The sequence below is a fragment of the Geotrypetes seraphini genome, chromosome 12, assembly GCF_902459505.1.
Source record: "Geotrypetes seraphini chromosome 12, aGeoSer1.1, whole genome shotgun sequence".
Taxonomy (NCBI): domain Eukaryota; kingdom Metazoa; phylum Chordata; class Amphibia; order Gymnophiona; family Dermophiidae; genus Geotrypetes; species Geotrypetes seraphini.
In genome coordinates, this window is record NC_047095.1 from 75,735,731 (window position 1) to 75,751,735 (window position 16,005).

The window sequence follows — 16,005 nt, forward strand, 5'->3', positions numbered from 1 at the left end:
CAGCCACATGAGGCCTAGTGGTGAGAGCTGCAGGTTCAATCCCAGTGCTGCTCCTTGTGACCCTGAGCAAGTCACTTAACCCTCCAATGCCCCAAGTACCATAGTTAGATTGTGAGTCTGCCAGGACAGATAAGGAAGATACTTGGAGAACCTGAGCACCATAAGTATAAGGTAAACTGCTTAAGATCCCTGTGGAGGCATAAGTAATAAGCGATATATGCAGATGCTATTTTACTTTAAACAGTTGTCATAGTTTTCAGTCAGGAGGATCTGATCCTTATTAAAAATTTATATCTAGAGAAAGTTGTGTCTCTCAGAGGCTAGTGCAACAGTTTCCAGAAAAGAGATGGAACGGGGTAAGCACAGAATATGTTTTGAAGAAACTGAAAGAAATGGATTAAATTAATCAGGAAGGGCAGGGCCAGATCTGTCCACACTGAAGCAAACATTGTAACAGTTGAAGAACCAGATAGTGAAGTCGTTACATTACATTACTCACAGTTTATATTCCACCTATACCAAATCTTGGTCAGAGAGAGTACACAGAACAAGAGCCAGCAACAAAACTGAGAATTAAAAAACCTTAATCTTATAATTAAATTGCTAATAGCACACTTTTGAATAAAATGGATTAAATATTAACCAAGATACCATAGTGATCATAGAAAATTCTCAACCTTAAGATTATGATTAATTAGTAATTATGTACTTTACAAATAAAATCATCTTAATACTTTTACAAAATGCAACATAGTTTATCATAATCACCTGATCAATTAAGGTATTCCAAGACACTGCTGTCTTGATATGAAAACAATGAAGAGAAAATTATTTTAGACTTTATGCCTCTACAAGATGGAAAAACTAATTTTAGAAAATTGTGTGTTCTATATTTGAAAAGAAAAATGGTTATTAATGAAAACATGTAAATTGGAGCCGTTTCATGAATGAGAGGCTTATTTCAAATTTATTCAGAATGATAAATCCCAAATTTTATTTAAACTGGTCAAGTTTGACAGAGTTATGCAGAAAAAAAAAGTTCTGTATCATTTTTTTTTTCAAATGCATTATATAGAACAGCATGTTCTAAAATACATGACAGATGGCCATCTATATACTGTAAACAAAGAATGAACATCCATTATACAAACTGAAATGTTGACGTTATAAATGAGAAAAACAAGGGCAGCAAAGAAAATCCATCTTATAAAATGACCACACAGATATTCATGCAAAAGAGTAGGTGAATTGAAAATCAGGGGGACAAAGTTCAAATTCCACTTCAGCTATTTGTATATGTGTAGGTCCCCCCCCTTCCCCCCTTCCCCCTTCTCACCCCCCATTGTGAGCCATAAAGGAACCGGAAAAATGCATAGGAGCATGGTAAATGACAGCATATAAAGCAAAGTTGCTTACCTGCAGCCATACTTGCAGGTGAAGTCTGCCGACTGAGCCTATTTGCCAGAGCTCTCCCCTAGCTAGGTAAGCTTTTTAAAATCCCTACACTCACAGTCCCTCCCTTCAACCTGTCAGTTTTGTCTCTAGCACTGAAAGAAATGCAAGATGAGGGAAGGAGGGCAGGCAAGTGTGGCTGCATTCCCCTGCTGTCTATGGAGAACACCTGTTAGGGATAAGCAACTTTGCTTTCTCCGTAGACAAACAGGGGATATGCAGGCACACGTGCAGGTGAGTCTCAAACTGAAATTAAGACCTGGGTGGTGGAAAAGAAAATTACAGTGCAAACAGGTTCCTTAAGACTGATTGGACAAATCGCACATCTTGAGCAAAACTGATCCAGACAGTAGTGCTTTGTAAAGGTGTGTACAGAGGACCAAGTTGCAGCTTTGCAAATATCTTAAATAGGAATGGACTTCAAGATGACTCTTAAAGAAGCTGTTGCTCTGACTTTATGAGCTCCAATAATACCAGGCAACTGAAGTTGCGCTCTTGTGTAGCAAAAATTAATGCACTTTGCTATCCAAGATGACAGAGCTCACTTTGAAACTGGTCTTCCTTGAGCAGCTGGGTTATAATAATAACAATAACAACAACAACAGTTTATATACCGCAGGACCGTGAAGTTCTATGCGGTTTACAATGGTTAAGAGATGTTACAAATTAAGTAGAATTAACAAAAGTTAGAAGCTAGTTATTAACAGCGCTAGAGATCAGTTATTGTGGAGTAGGAAATGAAAAGTTGATTTGCGTGACATAAGGGAGCAGTTGCCTTGAGATAGAAAAATAATGCTCTCCTGAAGTCCAAGGTATGTAGTGCTTGCTCTGCTGAAGAGGAATGAGGAGGAAAAAATGAAGGCAAAGTGATAATCTGGTTGAGATGAAAATCTGTGACAACTTTAGGAAGAAATTTGGGATGAGTTCGTAATTGCACTCTATTAGGAAAGAATTGGAGATACAGATAATACGTAACTAGAGCTTGAAGTTCACTAACTCTTCAAGCTGAAGTTAAGGCTGTAAGAAAAACAGATTTCCAAGTGAGGAATGTAAGCGAAGCAGATCCCAATGGTTCGAAAGGGTCATGCATTAAAATATACAGAACTAAGTTCAGGTCCATTGCTGGTGGAGGATCTCGTACTGGAGGACGAAGATTAGTAATACCTTTGATAAAACGAGAGACCAGTGGATGATATGAAACTGGTTTACTATCCATAAAGGTATGGAAAGCCGAGATAGCTGCCAGGTGAAAGCAAACAGAGTTGGATTTGAGCCCAGAATTTGACAAATGTAGAAGATAAGACAAACATAGTAACATAATAAATGACATCAGATAAAGACCCGAGTGGTCCAGCCAATCTGCCCCCATACATACTCCATAAATTGATTTAAATGGTCCTTTTTCTTAGATATTTCTGGGCCAGAAACACAGAGCCCTGCCCAGTAGTGTGCTTAGGTTCCATCTACTGGAGTCGCCATCAAAGCTCACTCCAGATCATCATAACCATCCCAGCTATCGAAACCCTCCCCAGTCCGTCCTCAACTGAATGTCTATATACAGGACACAGGCCATGCAAGCCTGCCCAGTACTGGCCTTAGTTCCTTCAATGTATACCCATTATTTTCTTATGTTCATCCCACGCTTGTTTGATCTCTGTCACCGTCTTCTTCTCCACCACCTCCCTCGGGAGCACATTCCACACATCAACTGCCCTCTCCGTAAAGAAGAATTTCCTAACATTACTCTTGAATCTATCACCCCTCAGCCTCAAATTATGCCCTCTGGTTTTACCATTTTCCTTTCTCTAGAATAGATTTTGTTCTACGTTAATATATATGAAGTATTTGAACGTCTGAATCATATCTCCCCTGTCCCTTCTCTCCTCTAGGGTATACATATTCAGGGCTTCCAGTCTCTCCTCATACGTCTTCTGGCACAAAGATATAGTTGATTGGACAAAGAAGAGGATTCTGCTGGTGGGTCTATGATCAGATAGAAAAACATTTCCATTTAGAATGATAGGACTTCTAGCAGAAGGTTGTCTGGTTGCTAGAAGGACAGATTTCACTGGTTGAGATAAAGGGAAATGTGTTAGGTTCGAGCTCTCAACTTCCAGGCTGTCAAACAGACTGCGGAGACTGGGATCAAGTAACTGCCTATTCTGTTGAGATAGGAGAGCTGGGTGGTCCCCTAGTGGTAGTGGAGGAGAGTCAAGAAGGTCCAGGAGTAGTGCATACCAAATCTGCCTGGGTCAACGGAGAGCAATGAGTATGATGTGAGCCGCATCCCTGGAGACTTTCTGAAGTACCTTGGAAATGAGAGGAAACGGGGGAAAGGCATAGAGTAAACTAAATTAAACCTTAAGCTTATATACCGTATCTTCTCTAAAAGGATAGAGCTCGGCACGGTTTACAAGAGTTTTGAAGAAAGGAAAATATAATAAGAATTAGTGATTATATAGAGAGCAGCAGAGTTTACATTTTTGAAAATAGCCACATTTTCAGATGTTTTAGAAATAATTGGAAAAAGCCCAAGTTACACAGCTGGACAGGAAAGTTATTCCAAAGCTCAGTAATTTTAAAATAAAGAGATTTCCTAATTTTTCAATATAGATAACACCTTTTAACGAGGGGAAAGATAATTTAAGCTTTTGGATAGATCTGGTAATATCAGGTCTCACAGAGTTCCAGGATAAAGGAATTAAAGGAGGAAGAGTGTCATGCAAGATCTTAAATGTTAGGCAGGCACATTTAAAGTAAACCTTAGAGATTACTAGGAGCCAGTGAAGTTTTAACAAAGTGGGGAGACATGATCATATTTGTGACCCCAATGAATGGAGAATGCATCTCTTGCAGTGGCTTAAGGAGTTGGTCAAAGGGAATAAAACTGGCTGCATTTGGCATTATGTTGAGAAGCGAAGAGATCAGCCAAGGGTATATAGTTAAAAAAAAAAAATCACTTTATTAATGAAATGCCACAATGGCTCAAAGACTCGACACTGGCAGTGTTTCAACGTCTGTGCCTTTATCAAGACTCTGTCTTGAATGTTGGCACAGTACATACGTGCACTAGGGTAGATGCACTGTAGAGGTGTTGGTAAGGCAATGAAGAAACTAGTGAACTTCAGTTTTACTTTGGGACACTAGTTTCTTCATTGCTTTACCAATACCTCTACAGCGCGTCTACCCTAGTGCACATACGCCAACATTCAAAACAGACTCTTGACAAAGGCACAGACGCCAAAACACAGCCAGTGTCGAGTCTTTGAGCCATTGCAGCATATTCATATATAAAGTGATTTTTTGAACTATATACCCTTGGATGATCTCTTGACATCTTGTCTTAACAACTCCTTCATTGTGTGTTCTCATCTCGTTGTTGAGGCCTGTCCTTAGCTTCCGATTCAGTGCCGGGAAGAGATCCACTGAGGGAGATCCCCAGAGATGAAATAGTTGTGTCAGGATAGCTGGATGGCGAGACCACTCAATAGGGTCACATTTCCTGCTCAGAGAGTCTGTGAGGATATTGTGTTCTCCTGGAATGTAGACTGCCTGTAGATTCACCCATTGAGTCAGAGCATAGGTCCAGAGGCGGTAAGCTTCTCTGCAGAGAGCAAGAGATCATGAACCTCCCTGTTTATTTACGTAAAACATTGTCACTTGATTGTCTGTCTGGATAAGAATGTGCTTGCCATAAATCCAAGGTCGTAAAGCCTAGAGCGCATAATATATTGCCAGTAGCGCGAGGTGATTGATGTGTAGGGATCTATTGCTTGTCGACCATTGTTCTTGGGTTCGCAAGTGGTCGAGATGCGTTCCCCAGCCTTGATTGGATGTGTCCATCGTGATTGTGAGAAGGGGTGACGGAGGCTGAAAATGGCAGCCCTCTTGAAGGGATGGAGATGAAATCCACCAAATCTTTGCAGGTAGTAAAATCATCTAGGACAGAGAATGATGCCTTTGATCTCAGTGTAACTTAAGGTGCCACTGTATAGGTTTCATGTGAAGTCTGGCATTTGGGACCTGACTGAGCGAGGTTGCCATGTGCTCCAAGAGATGTAGAACAGTTAAGGCTGGTAGGGCTGATGATTGCCAGACATGTTCGGCTAGAACAATGATGGACTGATGTCTATCTCACAGGCCTTTGCTGCAATGGTGTCTAGAAGTGCTCCGATGAATGTGAAGGAGCGAGTTGGAGTCAGCTTGGATTTTGGAAAGTTGGTGATAAATCCCAGTGACTGCAGCGTGTGGACCATAGTCTGAATTGTGAGAAGTAACTGGTCCCTAGAATGGGCTACCAGAAGTCAGTCGCCTAGGTATGGAAGGACTATATGATGTTGTTTTCTGAGGTGTGTCACCCCTACCGCAAGGCACTTGGAGCTGATGAAAGTCCGAACAGTATGACTTTGTATTGGAATGTTGACTCAGGTACGTAAAGTGTAGGAAATACCAGTGGGAAGGATGAATTGGAATGCGAGTATAGGCATCCTTCAGGTCCAGGGCGGCTAGCCAATCGTATTGCTCCAGCAGCAGTAGAATTGTCGAAAGTGAAATCATTCTGAATTTTTCCTTTTTGAGGCAGGCATTGAGTAGACGAAGATCTAGAATGGGACAGAGATCTTGTGTCTTCTTGGAGATGATAAAGAACTGTGAGTAGAAACCTCGGTTAATCTGAGTCTGGGGTACCTTCCTCTATGGTGTTGTTCTGTAGGAGGGGGGGAGATTTCTGTTGCAAGTTGAGGAATGCAAGAGTGCAGCACATTGGAGGGAGAAGGAGGGTGCAAGGGAATGGGCCCGAGAAGAATATTTAGAAAGTATCCACATGAAATGATGCAAAGAATCCATTGGTCTGTTATGCCCTGCCATGCCAGAAGGAAGTAGAGTACGCTAGCCCCCTCCCCCCTCCGCCTCCAAATACACACACACACACCGGTAGATGGTCAAAAACTAGGACTAGGTTTAAGTGCAGGTAGCTGTGGAGTAGATGCCTGTTTCTTGTCTCTCATGAGCTGCTTCTGGATGTAAGGGAGAGAACTGTGATCTCTGAAGATGATGACTGTAAGGAACAAATCTGCATCTTGGATAGAATTGTTGAAAAAAATTGCTGATGGTAAGGTCATCTAAAAGAAAAAGAGGAGGAAGGGTGCCGAAACTGATGAGAATGCTCAGAAGAGTGCGCTGAAAGTTCTCAACTTGTTGAGTAGTCTTCTGTAAGTTGAGAAACTGTAGCTTGCACTTTTTCTCCAAAATGACTGTCACTCACACAAGGTGCATCCGCTAACCAGTCATGCAAATCATCACGAAGATCAGACACTCTGAGTGAAGCTGAACATCTAGCACAGGGGTGCCCACACATTTTTGGCTTGCGAGCTACTTTTAAAATGACCAAGTCAAAATGATCTACCAACAATAAAATTTTTAAAAAACACAAAGCACACTGTACGCAGAGAAAATGTTAATTATAATTTATATTCGTGGGGTTTTACAAAGAGGTCAAGGCAGATGACTTTAAAATATGCAATGTCACCTCAGTGACAACTATACAAAAATAGACAAAAATACCCCCTCCCCTGTTACTAAAACGCGATAGCGGTTTTAAGCACAGGGAGCTATGCTGAATGCCCCACGCTCATATGCTCCCTGCGCTAAAAACCGCTATTGCGGTTTAGTAAAAGGGGGCCATAGTGCAAAATATAGACAGCAGATATAAACTCTCAAAACGGACACATTTTGATCACTAAATTGAAAATAAAACCATTTTTCCTACCTTTGTGTCTGGTTGCATTTCCTTCTGTGTATCAAATATTTATTCCCTTCTTTCTGCCTCCTGCATGCTTCCTCTCCTCCAGACCAATGTTCCCTCTAATTTTTCATAGGCTGTGTGCGCAAAAAATTTCATGTGTGCGCATTTTTAAAAAAAACTAAATTTGTGTGCGCTATAAAAATGATTGCCAGAGGGCCCGGAGTTCAGTTATGGGCATTTATGGGCAGGTCTTTGAGTTTAGTCTGAATTAACGAAAACACAATGTAATTTTAATTACACTTTATGTTAGTTACACTTTATGTAGCATAAAGTCTCATTTCAATAAACATAAATTATGTTTCATTGAAATGTTTCAATGAGCGCTACCTATAAATAAGGTATCATTGTACTTTATACTTAAAATTTAGACAATAACAGCAATTTAGTTTTCAAAATTTTCCCTGCGATCTTTCATATTTATCCAGTCTGAATAAATTCTGTCAAGATCTGTTGAGCCTCCATCTTGAAGGTGACTCTTAACACACATCAGCATTTCCAAATGCTCTAAATGTAAACGATTCCTTTGTTTAGTCTTCAAATTGTTCATTAGACTAAAACCACGCTCACAATCTGAACTAGATGCTAAGAATGTGGCACCAATGTCCATCAATTTTGCTAAATCTGCAAATTGATCATTCTGAAATGCAAATTTCATCATATCTGGAAACCTGTTTATCAGATTGCTTTTGATTTTTTCTGCAACAAGGAATTTAAAGTCATTGTATTGCTGAATAATAACACTTTCCTCCGGAAGAAATTGTTGATACTTTAAACAAAGAGATCTGATATGTCCATTTCCGAAGTCAAAGTCGCATTGTGATATTGCTGTACAATCAAAAGCAGACCATTCCTCAACTTCATTTTCAGGAAATCTTTCACCCAGATGCAAACATAGGATGTTGATGAAGGTTAATATGGAATTAGTATCCACTGAAACTTTTTCTCCAGACCTCATCTTGTTGTCAAGAAGACTGTTGACTTTATCACTCCACTTAACCTTGTCGCCTAAGTATTGCATTCGAAGTTTGTTCAATTTACCCTGTGCAAGATGATAAGCTTCCAATGGTGTCAAACCACGTTTTTGATATGCCATGGTTAAGGAAGCCAGTTCTGAAAAGACATCATTCAAAACTTTTCAAGTGTAATATGAAATTGTTCACTGTTCAGGTTCTTATAGCAGTACTTTGCAATAGGATCATTATCTTTGTCTTCTTCAAAATATTTTAACAGGGGATCATAATTTCAAATAATTGCTTTAAGTGCAAAGTGTCTAGATAACCAGAGCACTTCATTCAGAGGTCTGAAAGCAATTGATTCACATTCAGATGCATCTGCTATTTCTCGAAATTTGCATTGTTTAGTAGAAGACCGAAAAAACACCGTGTACACAGTTCTCATTACAGTTTCTACTTCTTTCATCAATTTTACTTCTTTCCATGAATCAGAAAGTCCCAAATCTTCCCGATGTGCAACACAATGTTGCTGCACTAAATGTGGAATGTCTTTTCTCAGCTGTGCTGCAACACCATCTATTTTGCCCAACATAACAGAGGCACCATCAATGGTGAACATAACCATTTTATTTAGGTCAAGTTCATGTTTCCTATAGAATTCCCTAATTGATGTTACTATTGATGCAGCATCACATGCTTCCAACTGTAGCATCCCACCAAATTATGTCCTATACTCATTTGAATTGACTGGATGATACTTAAAGTAGAGTATTAAGTACTTGTTGACAGAAATGTCTGTGCTTTCATCAACAGTTAACGTATGATACGTTGCTAATTTAATGTCTGCCATACGATCATCTTGCACGATGCCATTGATAATTCCAAGAAATTCAAATGCATAGTTTTTGCTTCTCCAGCTATCAGGTATACTAACATACTTCGCCATGTGCTCATTGATATCTAGAACAGAGAGCATTGAGATCTTCATCTTAATGGCCAGCACAACACTGTCGACAAGAACCTTAATTTCATCAGGACTGGAAAGCTTCCGTTCATTACTAATTTGCCTGTTTTCTTTTTTGGTTGGGATTTTAAGCAACATGTTAACCAGTCCCCCTCTTAAATTCGGTTTTTTACTTCTGAGTTTCCTAATACTGTCGGTATGAGATTTACTTGATAGATGGTGTTTCAGAAAGTCCAGTTTCCAAACATCATCCCATATTTTTCCAGTAGAGGATTTTCCAGTTGCTTTGGCATCTTGACAATAACAACATACAACTCTATTGTCTTCGTCATAGGTAAATATTTCACACAGTCGAACACGCATTGTATTTCGAGATTCCGGTGTCTCCGTTTCAACAATTTCTTCAAGACATTCAGATCTAAAAGCTGTTGCAGCTCTCTTGCGTTTTACACTTTTCACCATTTGCGGTTTAGACATTTTAAGAGTTATATCTGGTTGCAATTTAATAAACGAATAGAGTTATACAACCGCAGTACCACGCTGCACACTACGATTCCACGAAATAAACAATATGGCGGAACTTCAGGAAGTCAAAGAATCGGAAGTGTTTCATATCCTATGGGCCATAGGCTATGGCTCTATGGGGCACGTGACGTGTCAAGTTCAACTCAAGTCTATACTCATTCTGTAACTATGTCTTACCCTAAATGTCACGTACCCTCCTGGAAATGTCCAGCTTCTTCTTATGTAATCCGCTTTGAACCGCAAGGTACAAGCGGAATAGAAATCACTAATGTAATGTAATGTAACTGCCAAAGATAACGGAATCACGTGAATGACTTAAAATTTATACTATAGCACTTCAATAAATGTGATAAATGGGAAATCGGAACAGCTAGTGTTCTGCAACATTTCATTTTAGCAGTGAAAATCATTTTAGGCAAAAATGTATTTTTATTTTTTTGTGCGCGCTATTTTAATTTGTATGCACGGGTTCAGCAAGTTGTGTGCGCGCGCACAAGAGCACAGCTTAGACGGAATATTGCTCCAGACCTCATTCTATTCCCAAACAAACATCTCTCTCTGTCCCTCCCTGAGTCCAACTTTTCTTCCTCTCTCCCTGCCCCCTCTTCCCCTTTCTTTCTCTCTCTCTCTGCCCCCTTCTTTCTTTGTCTTTCTTTCTCTCTCCCTGCCCCCCTTTCTTTCTTTCAGTCTGTCTTTCTTTCTCCCTAGACTCTCTCCAGAGAAGGAAGAACTGTTAATTGGTCATTGGAGGAACAGCAGCCTGTTTAGTACCAGGAAGCATGAAGCTCTCTGTCTTTCTTTCTCGCTCCCTGCCTCTCCTCCAGCCACCGCTGTCAACAACGATGATTTCTTCCTGCTTCCCCAATGCTGCAAAAGCCAGGCGTGTGCAGCCACTGCACAAGCGCCGAGCCCACAAGCCTCCTTCCCCGACGTCAAATCTGACGTCAGAGAGGAACTTCCGGGCCAGCCAGGTAGCGATTGGTTGGCCCGGAACTTCCTCTCTGACATCAGAATTGCCTTTGCGGAGTCGGAGAAGCAGGGAGAACGCAAAGGCAATCGACCTTTTGAGCACCCCTGGTCTAGCAGCTATGGCTACTCCTGATGTATGAGACATCATATCATAACCATCAAAGTTGTTTTTTATAAGATGATAGTAACATAGTAGATGACAGCAGATAAAGACCCGAATGCTCCAGTCTGCCTAACCCGATTCAATTTAATTTTTTTTTTCTTCTTAGCTATTTCTGGACAAGAATCCAAAGCTCTACCTGGTACTGTGCTTGAGTTCCAACTACTGCAGCCTCTGTCAAAGCTCACTCCAGCTCATCTATACCTCCCAGCCATTTAAGCCTTCCCCAGTCCATCCACAACCAAAAGGCCATGTATAGACACAGACCATGCAAGTCTGCCCAGTACTAGCCTTAATCCTTCAATATTTACTATTATTTTCTGATTCTAGATCCTCTGTGTTCAATTCACACTTTTCTGAACTCTGTCACTGTTTCCTCTCCACCATCTCTCTCAGGAACGCATTCCAGGCATCAACCACCCTCTCCATAAAAGTAGAATTTCCTTACATTGCTCTTCAGTCTACCACACCTCAACCTCAAATTATGTCCTCTGGTTTTACCATTTTCCTCTCTCTGGAAAAGATTTTGTTCTACGTTAATACTTCTCAAGTATTTGAACGGCTGAATCATATCTCCCCTGTCTCTTCTTTCCTCTAGGGTATACATATTCAGAGCTTCCAGTCTCTCCTCATACATCTTCAGGCACAAACCACCTATCGTTTTCATTGCCCTCCTCTGGACCGCTTCAAGTCTTATGTCCTTCACCAGATACAGTCTCCAAAACTGAACACAATACTCCAAGTGGGGCTTCACCAACGATGCTCCAAGTGGGGCATCAACACCTTCTCTCTTCTACTGGTTACGCCTCTCTTTATATAGCCCAGCATCCTTCTGGCAGCAGCCACCGCCTTGTCACTGTTTTTTCACCTTTAGATCTTCGGACACTATCACCCCAAGATCCCTCTCCCCATCTGTGCATATCAGCCTCTCATCTCCCAGCATATACGGTTCCTTCCAATTATTAATCCCCAAATGCATTACTCTGCATTTCTTTGCATTGAATTTTAGTTGCCAGAAATTAGACCATTCCTCTGACTTTTGCAGATCCTTTTTCATGTTTTCCACTCCCTCTTCGGTATCTACTCTGTTACAAATCTTGGTATCATCTGCAAAAAGGCAAACTTTTCCTTCTAACCCTTCAGCAATGTCACTCACAAACATATTGAACAGGATTGGCCCCAGCACCGAACCCTTAGGGACTCCACTACTCACCTTTCCTTCCTCCAAGCGACTTCCATTAACCACCACCCACTGGCGTCTCTCCGATAGCCAGTTTCTAATCCAATTCACCACTTTGGGTCCTAACTTCAGCCCTTCGAGTTTGTTCAACAGCCTCCTATGAGGAACTGTATCAAAGGCTTTGCTGAAATCTAAGTAAATTACATATAGCATATGTCCTTGATCCAATTCTCTAGTCACACAATCAAAAAATTAAATCAGGTTCGTTTGGCACAATTTACCTTTTGTAAAGCCATGCTGCCTCGGATCCTGTAACCCATTAGATTCTAGGAAGTTCACTATTCTTTCTTTCAGCAACACTTCCATTATTTTTCCAACAACTGAAGTGAGGCTTACCGGCCTGTAGTTTCCCGCTTCATCTCTGTAACCACTTTTGTGAATAGGGACCACATCCGCTCTCCTCCAATCCCCAGGAACCACTCCTGTCTCCAGAGATTTGTTGAACAAGTCTTTAACAGGACCCTCCAGAACCTCTCTGTGCTCCCTCAGTATCCTGGGATGAATCCCGTCCAATCCCATCACTTTGTTCAAAAATACTTTTCTCCATGAACGGCGCAGAATCTACTCCATTTTCTTGTATTACTTTGCCAGACAATCTCGGTCCTTCTCCAGGATTTTCTTCCGTGAACACAAAACAGAAGTATTTGTTTAGTACGTTTCCAACCCAACACCTCAGGGGCAAGGTCATCCATCCACAGCCGTAGCACTCCCCGCTTAGCAACCAACAGGGCAGTGTATAGGAATCTCCAATGCTCCGTCCCCAGACTGTGATCCAGCACCTCCCCCTCAGACCCCATGACTAGAATCGAGTAGGACCACTGAAAAGGCACTCCCACTATCCGGGCCAAAAAGTCCAACACCCCATTCCAATAATCACCCAGCTGCGGACACTCAAACAGCATGTGCAGTAAGGACCCTTTCATACGCTTACACTTGACACACTCATCCGTGTCCCAGAGGCCCGCCCGCACACCCCACTCTCTAGTGAAGTACGTGCGATGTAGCAGCTTAAACTGTATCTCCTGCAATTGAGCACTCCGAGTCCCTCGAGATATATTACAAAAACAGACGGTCAAGGCGTCAACGCTAAGGGGCTCCCCCAAATCCTCCGACCACTTGGACGCCTAAACCTGGAACTGGGAGTCCGCTCGCTCCTCCCTGGCCAAGCTATACCAGAGGGACAAAGAGTTTAAAGAGGCGGGGAGGGATAAAAAAAGTTGGTCAACTTTAAGAAAGCTAGCTCCCATGGGATTCCGCTTCCGATGTGACTCAAAGAAATGACGCAATTGCAAGTAGGCAAAGAAAGGCATGGAAGGTAATGACCAGAGGCAGCGAAGATCATCATATGTAGGGAATACCAAGGCCTCGGCTCAGGATGTGGGACAGACATGACCCAGACAACAAACAGAGCCAAAGCGCTGCACCACACCCCGAGCCTCCCCAGTCCCCGGGGGAAAATCGGGGTTGCCACGTATATATTGTATAGCCCAATTATCCTGCCATCCCCCTATCCTCTTCCTCCACCATAGCAATGCCTGCCGCAGCGAATCCAGCCACAATGAATTATAACCCACCCGAGGTCGCCACCACCGGGGGACATCCAAACACGCCAATGCACGGTACGGGGCCACCCACAAGTCAAAAAGACCCACGGGGGCAAAGCGGGAGCTAGAAGTGGAGAGCTCATGCACCCAGCATAACAGCGCAGCCACATTGTACAACCGGAGATCGGGCAACGCCAACCTCCCCTCCCCCCCCCCCGATTCTTGCTCTGGGTGAGCCTCCAATAATTAATACGAGGCCGCCTCTGGCGCCAAATAAAGGAGCGAATGAAAGACTTATAGGCCCGCTCATCCACCCCCTTAATCCAAAGCGGGATCATCTGCATAGAGTATAGAATCTTAGGGAAAAGGACCATTTTGACCAAAGCAATTCTTCCAGAGAGAAAGAGGGAGAGCCCCACAACGGATACAATAATCACGGAGCTGAGTAATTCTATGCACAATATTACGTTGGTATACACAGGCCCAGTCAGTACTAAGGAATTTGCCAAGATATTTAAGCTCTCCCCCCGCCCACCGAAAAGGAAATTCAGGCAATAAACGAGAAGCACCACGGCGAGGTGACCGGCTTCGCTTCAGATTTACTAAAGTTAATACAGAGACCTAAAAAATAATAATAATAATAATAATAATAATTTTATTCTTATATACCGCCATACCCAGCGAGTTCTAGGCGGTTTACAATAAATTAGATTAGGATCCGCATAGACTTGTAGATTTACAACAAATTTATCGGATTTACAACTACTGTCGCCAAACTTGGCAGATGAAAAAGGAAAATTTACAACAAATTTAGCCAACTTCGTAGATGAAGAGGGCAGAGTTACAACAAATTTATCGGATTTACAACGGATTTGGTCAGACTTGGTGGATGAGGTAGGAAGTGGGTAGGAGAAGCAGGGGGAGATAGGAGCTATCGTGAAGGAGAAGAGTCGGGTAAGGGGCCCTGAGATTATCTGAAGGGTCGGTTAAGGGTCTTGTTTGCTGAAAAGGTAGGTTTTGAGTGATTTTCTGAAGTCGAGGTAGGTGGGGGCCTCGAGTATCATTTGGGCTAGCCATGGGTTCATCTTGGCTGCTTGGAAGGCGAGGGTTTTATCTAGGAATCTTTTGAGTTGACAAAGCTTTAGCGAAGGGAATGCGAACAGCTGAATTCTGCGGGATTTCTTGTTGGTGCAGTGAAGATTTAAGTGGGGAGTGATGTATCTTGGCGAAAGACCATTTATCGATTTGTAGCATATGCTACATTGTAGCATATGCTACAAAAAAGACCCATAGGAAGAAATAAAGTGAGTGATAAGAGGGAGAGAGACCCGAGCATTACCAACAAACAACAGCATATCATCCGCGAACATAGTAAGCTTACACTCTTCCCTCCCCACCCGAATACCGGAAATATCCGGGGAGGCCCGTATCTTAGCCGCCAAGGACTCCAGCGAAAGAATGAACAATAAGGGAGAAAGAGGGCAGCCCTGCCGGGTCCCACGACGCAGAGGGAAGGAGACCGTACGATGCCTATTAATGAGCAGCTGGGCGGTCAGAGCAGTGTATAAGCGAACGACCTAGTCGTGAAAGGCCCTAGAAATACTGAACCGACCTAAAACCCAAAAAAGATAAGGCCACTCGACCTTGTCGAACACCTTCTCGGCATCTAGACTGGCCAGTAAATCATCCCCGGTGTGGCCCCTGCCCTCACGCAACGTCACTAGAGCCTTAAGGATGTTAACGGAGGAGAAACGACCAGGAACGAAGCGCACCTGATTAGGATGGATAAGAGCAGTGACCACCTGTGCCAGTTGCCGCGCAAGAATGGCAGTAAGAAGCTTCATATCCTGGTTAAGGAGTGAAATAGGCCTGTAAGAGCCGACAAGCTCAGGGTCCTTACCAGGCTTGGGAAGCATCACCACATGGGCATGATTTTGTTCCAGGAGAAGGCGGTTGGCGGACTGCATATCCGCATATAAGGTGCACAGGGCTGGTCCGACGTGAGAGCTTAGGATTTTGTAGAATTCTGGTCCCATGCCGTCTGGTCCCGCGGCCTTAGCAAGTTTCAGGCCACCAATAGCATCGACGATCTCCTGACAAGTGATAGGCAAATTTAATGAATCCCGCTGAGCATCACTGAGCTGGGGGAGAGCCAAGTCCTGGAAAAAAAGATCTCGAGCCTCGGTATCATGCTTACCAGCACTATAAAGTTCCCTGTAAAAACGTACAAACTGGGTCTGAATAGCCACATTTTCAGTATGCAAAGTAGTAGGGGTTTCACGAATACGGGAGATGCTCGCTGGTCTCCGAAAGGGCCAAACCAGATTAGCTAAAAGCTTCCCTGCGCGGTTCCCCCACTTGTAAAGTTTAAATTTGTAAACGTCGAGGTGGGTCA

At 42.6% G+C, this 16,005-nt stretch overlaps 1 protein-coding gene across 1 annotated transcript in view; it reads right to left on the reverse strand.

Moving 5' to 3' along the window:
- PTPRF (protein tyrosine phosphatase receptor type F) overlaps nucleotides 1–16,005 on the reverse strand; it is a 953,410-nt gene that overhangs the window by 761,046 nt on the left and 176,359 nt on the right. The gene's annotated exons all lie outside the window — the stretch shown is intronic.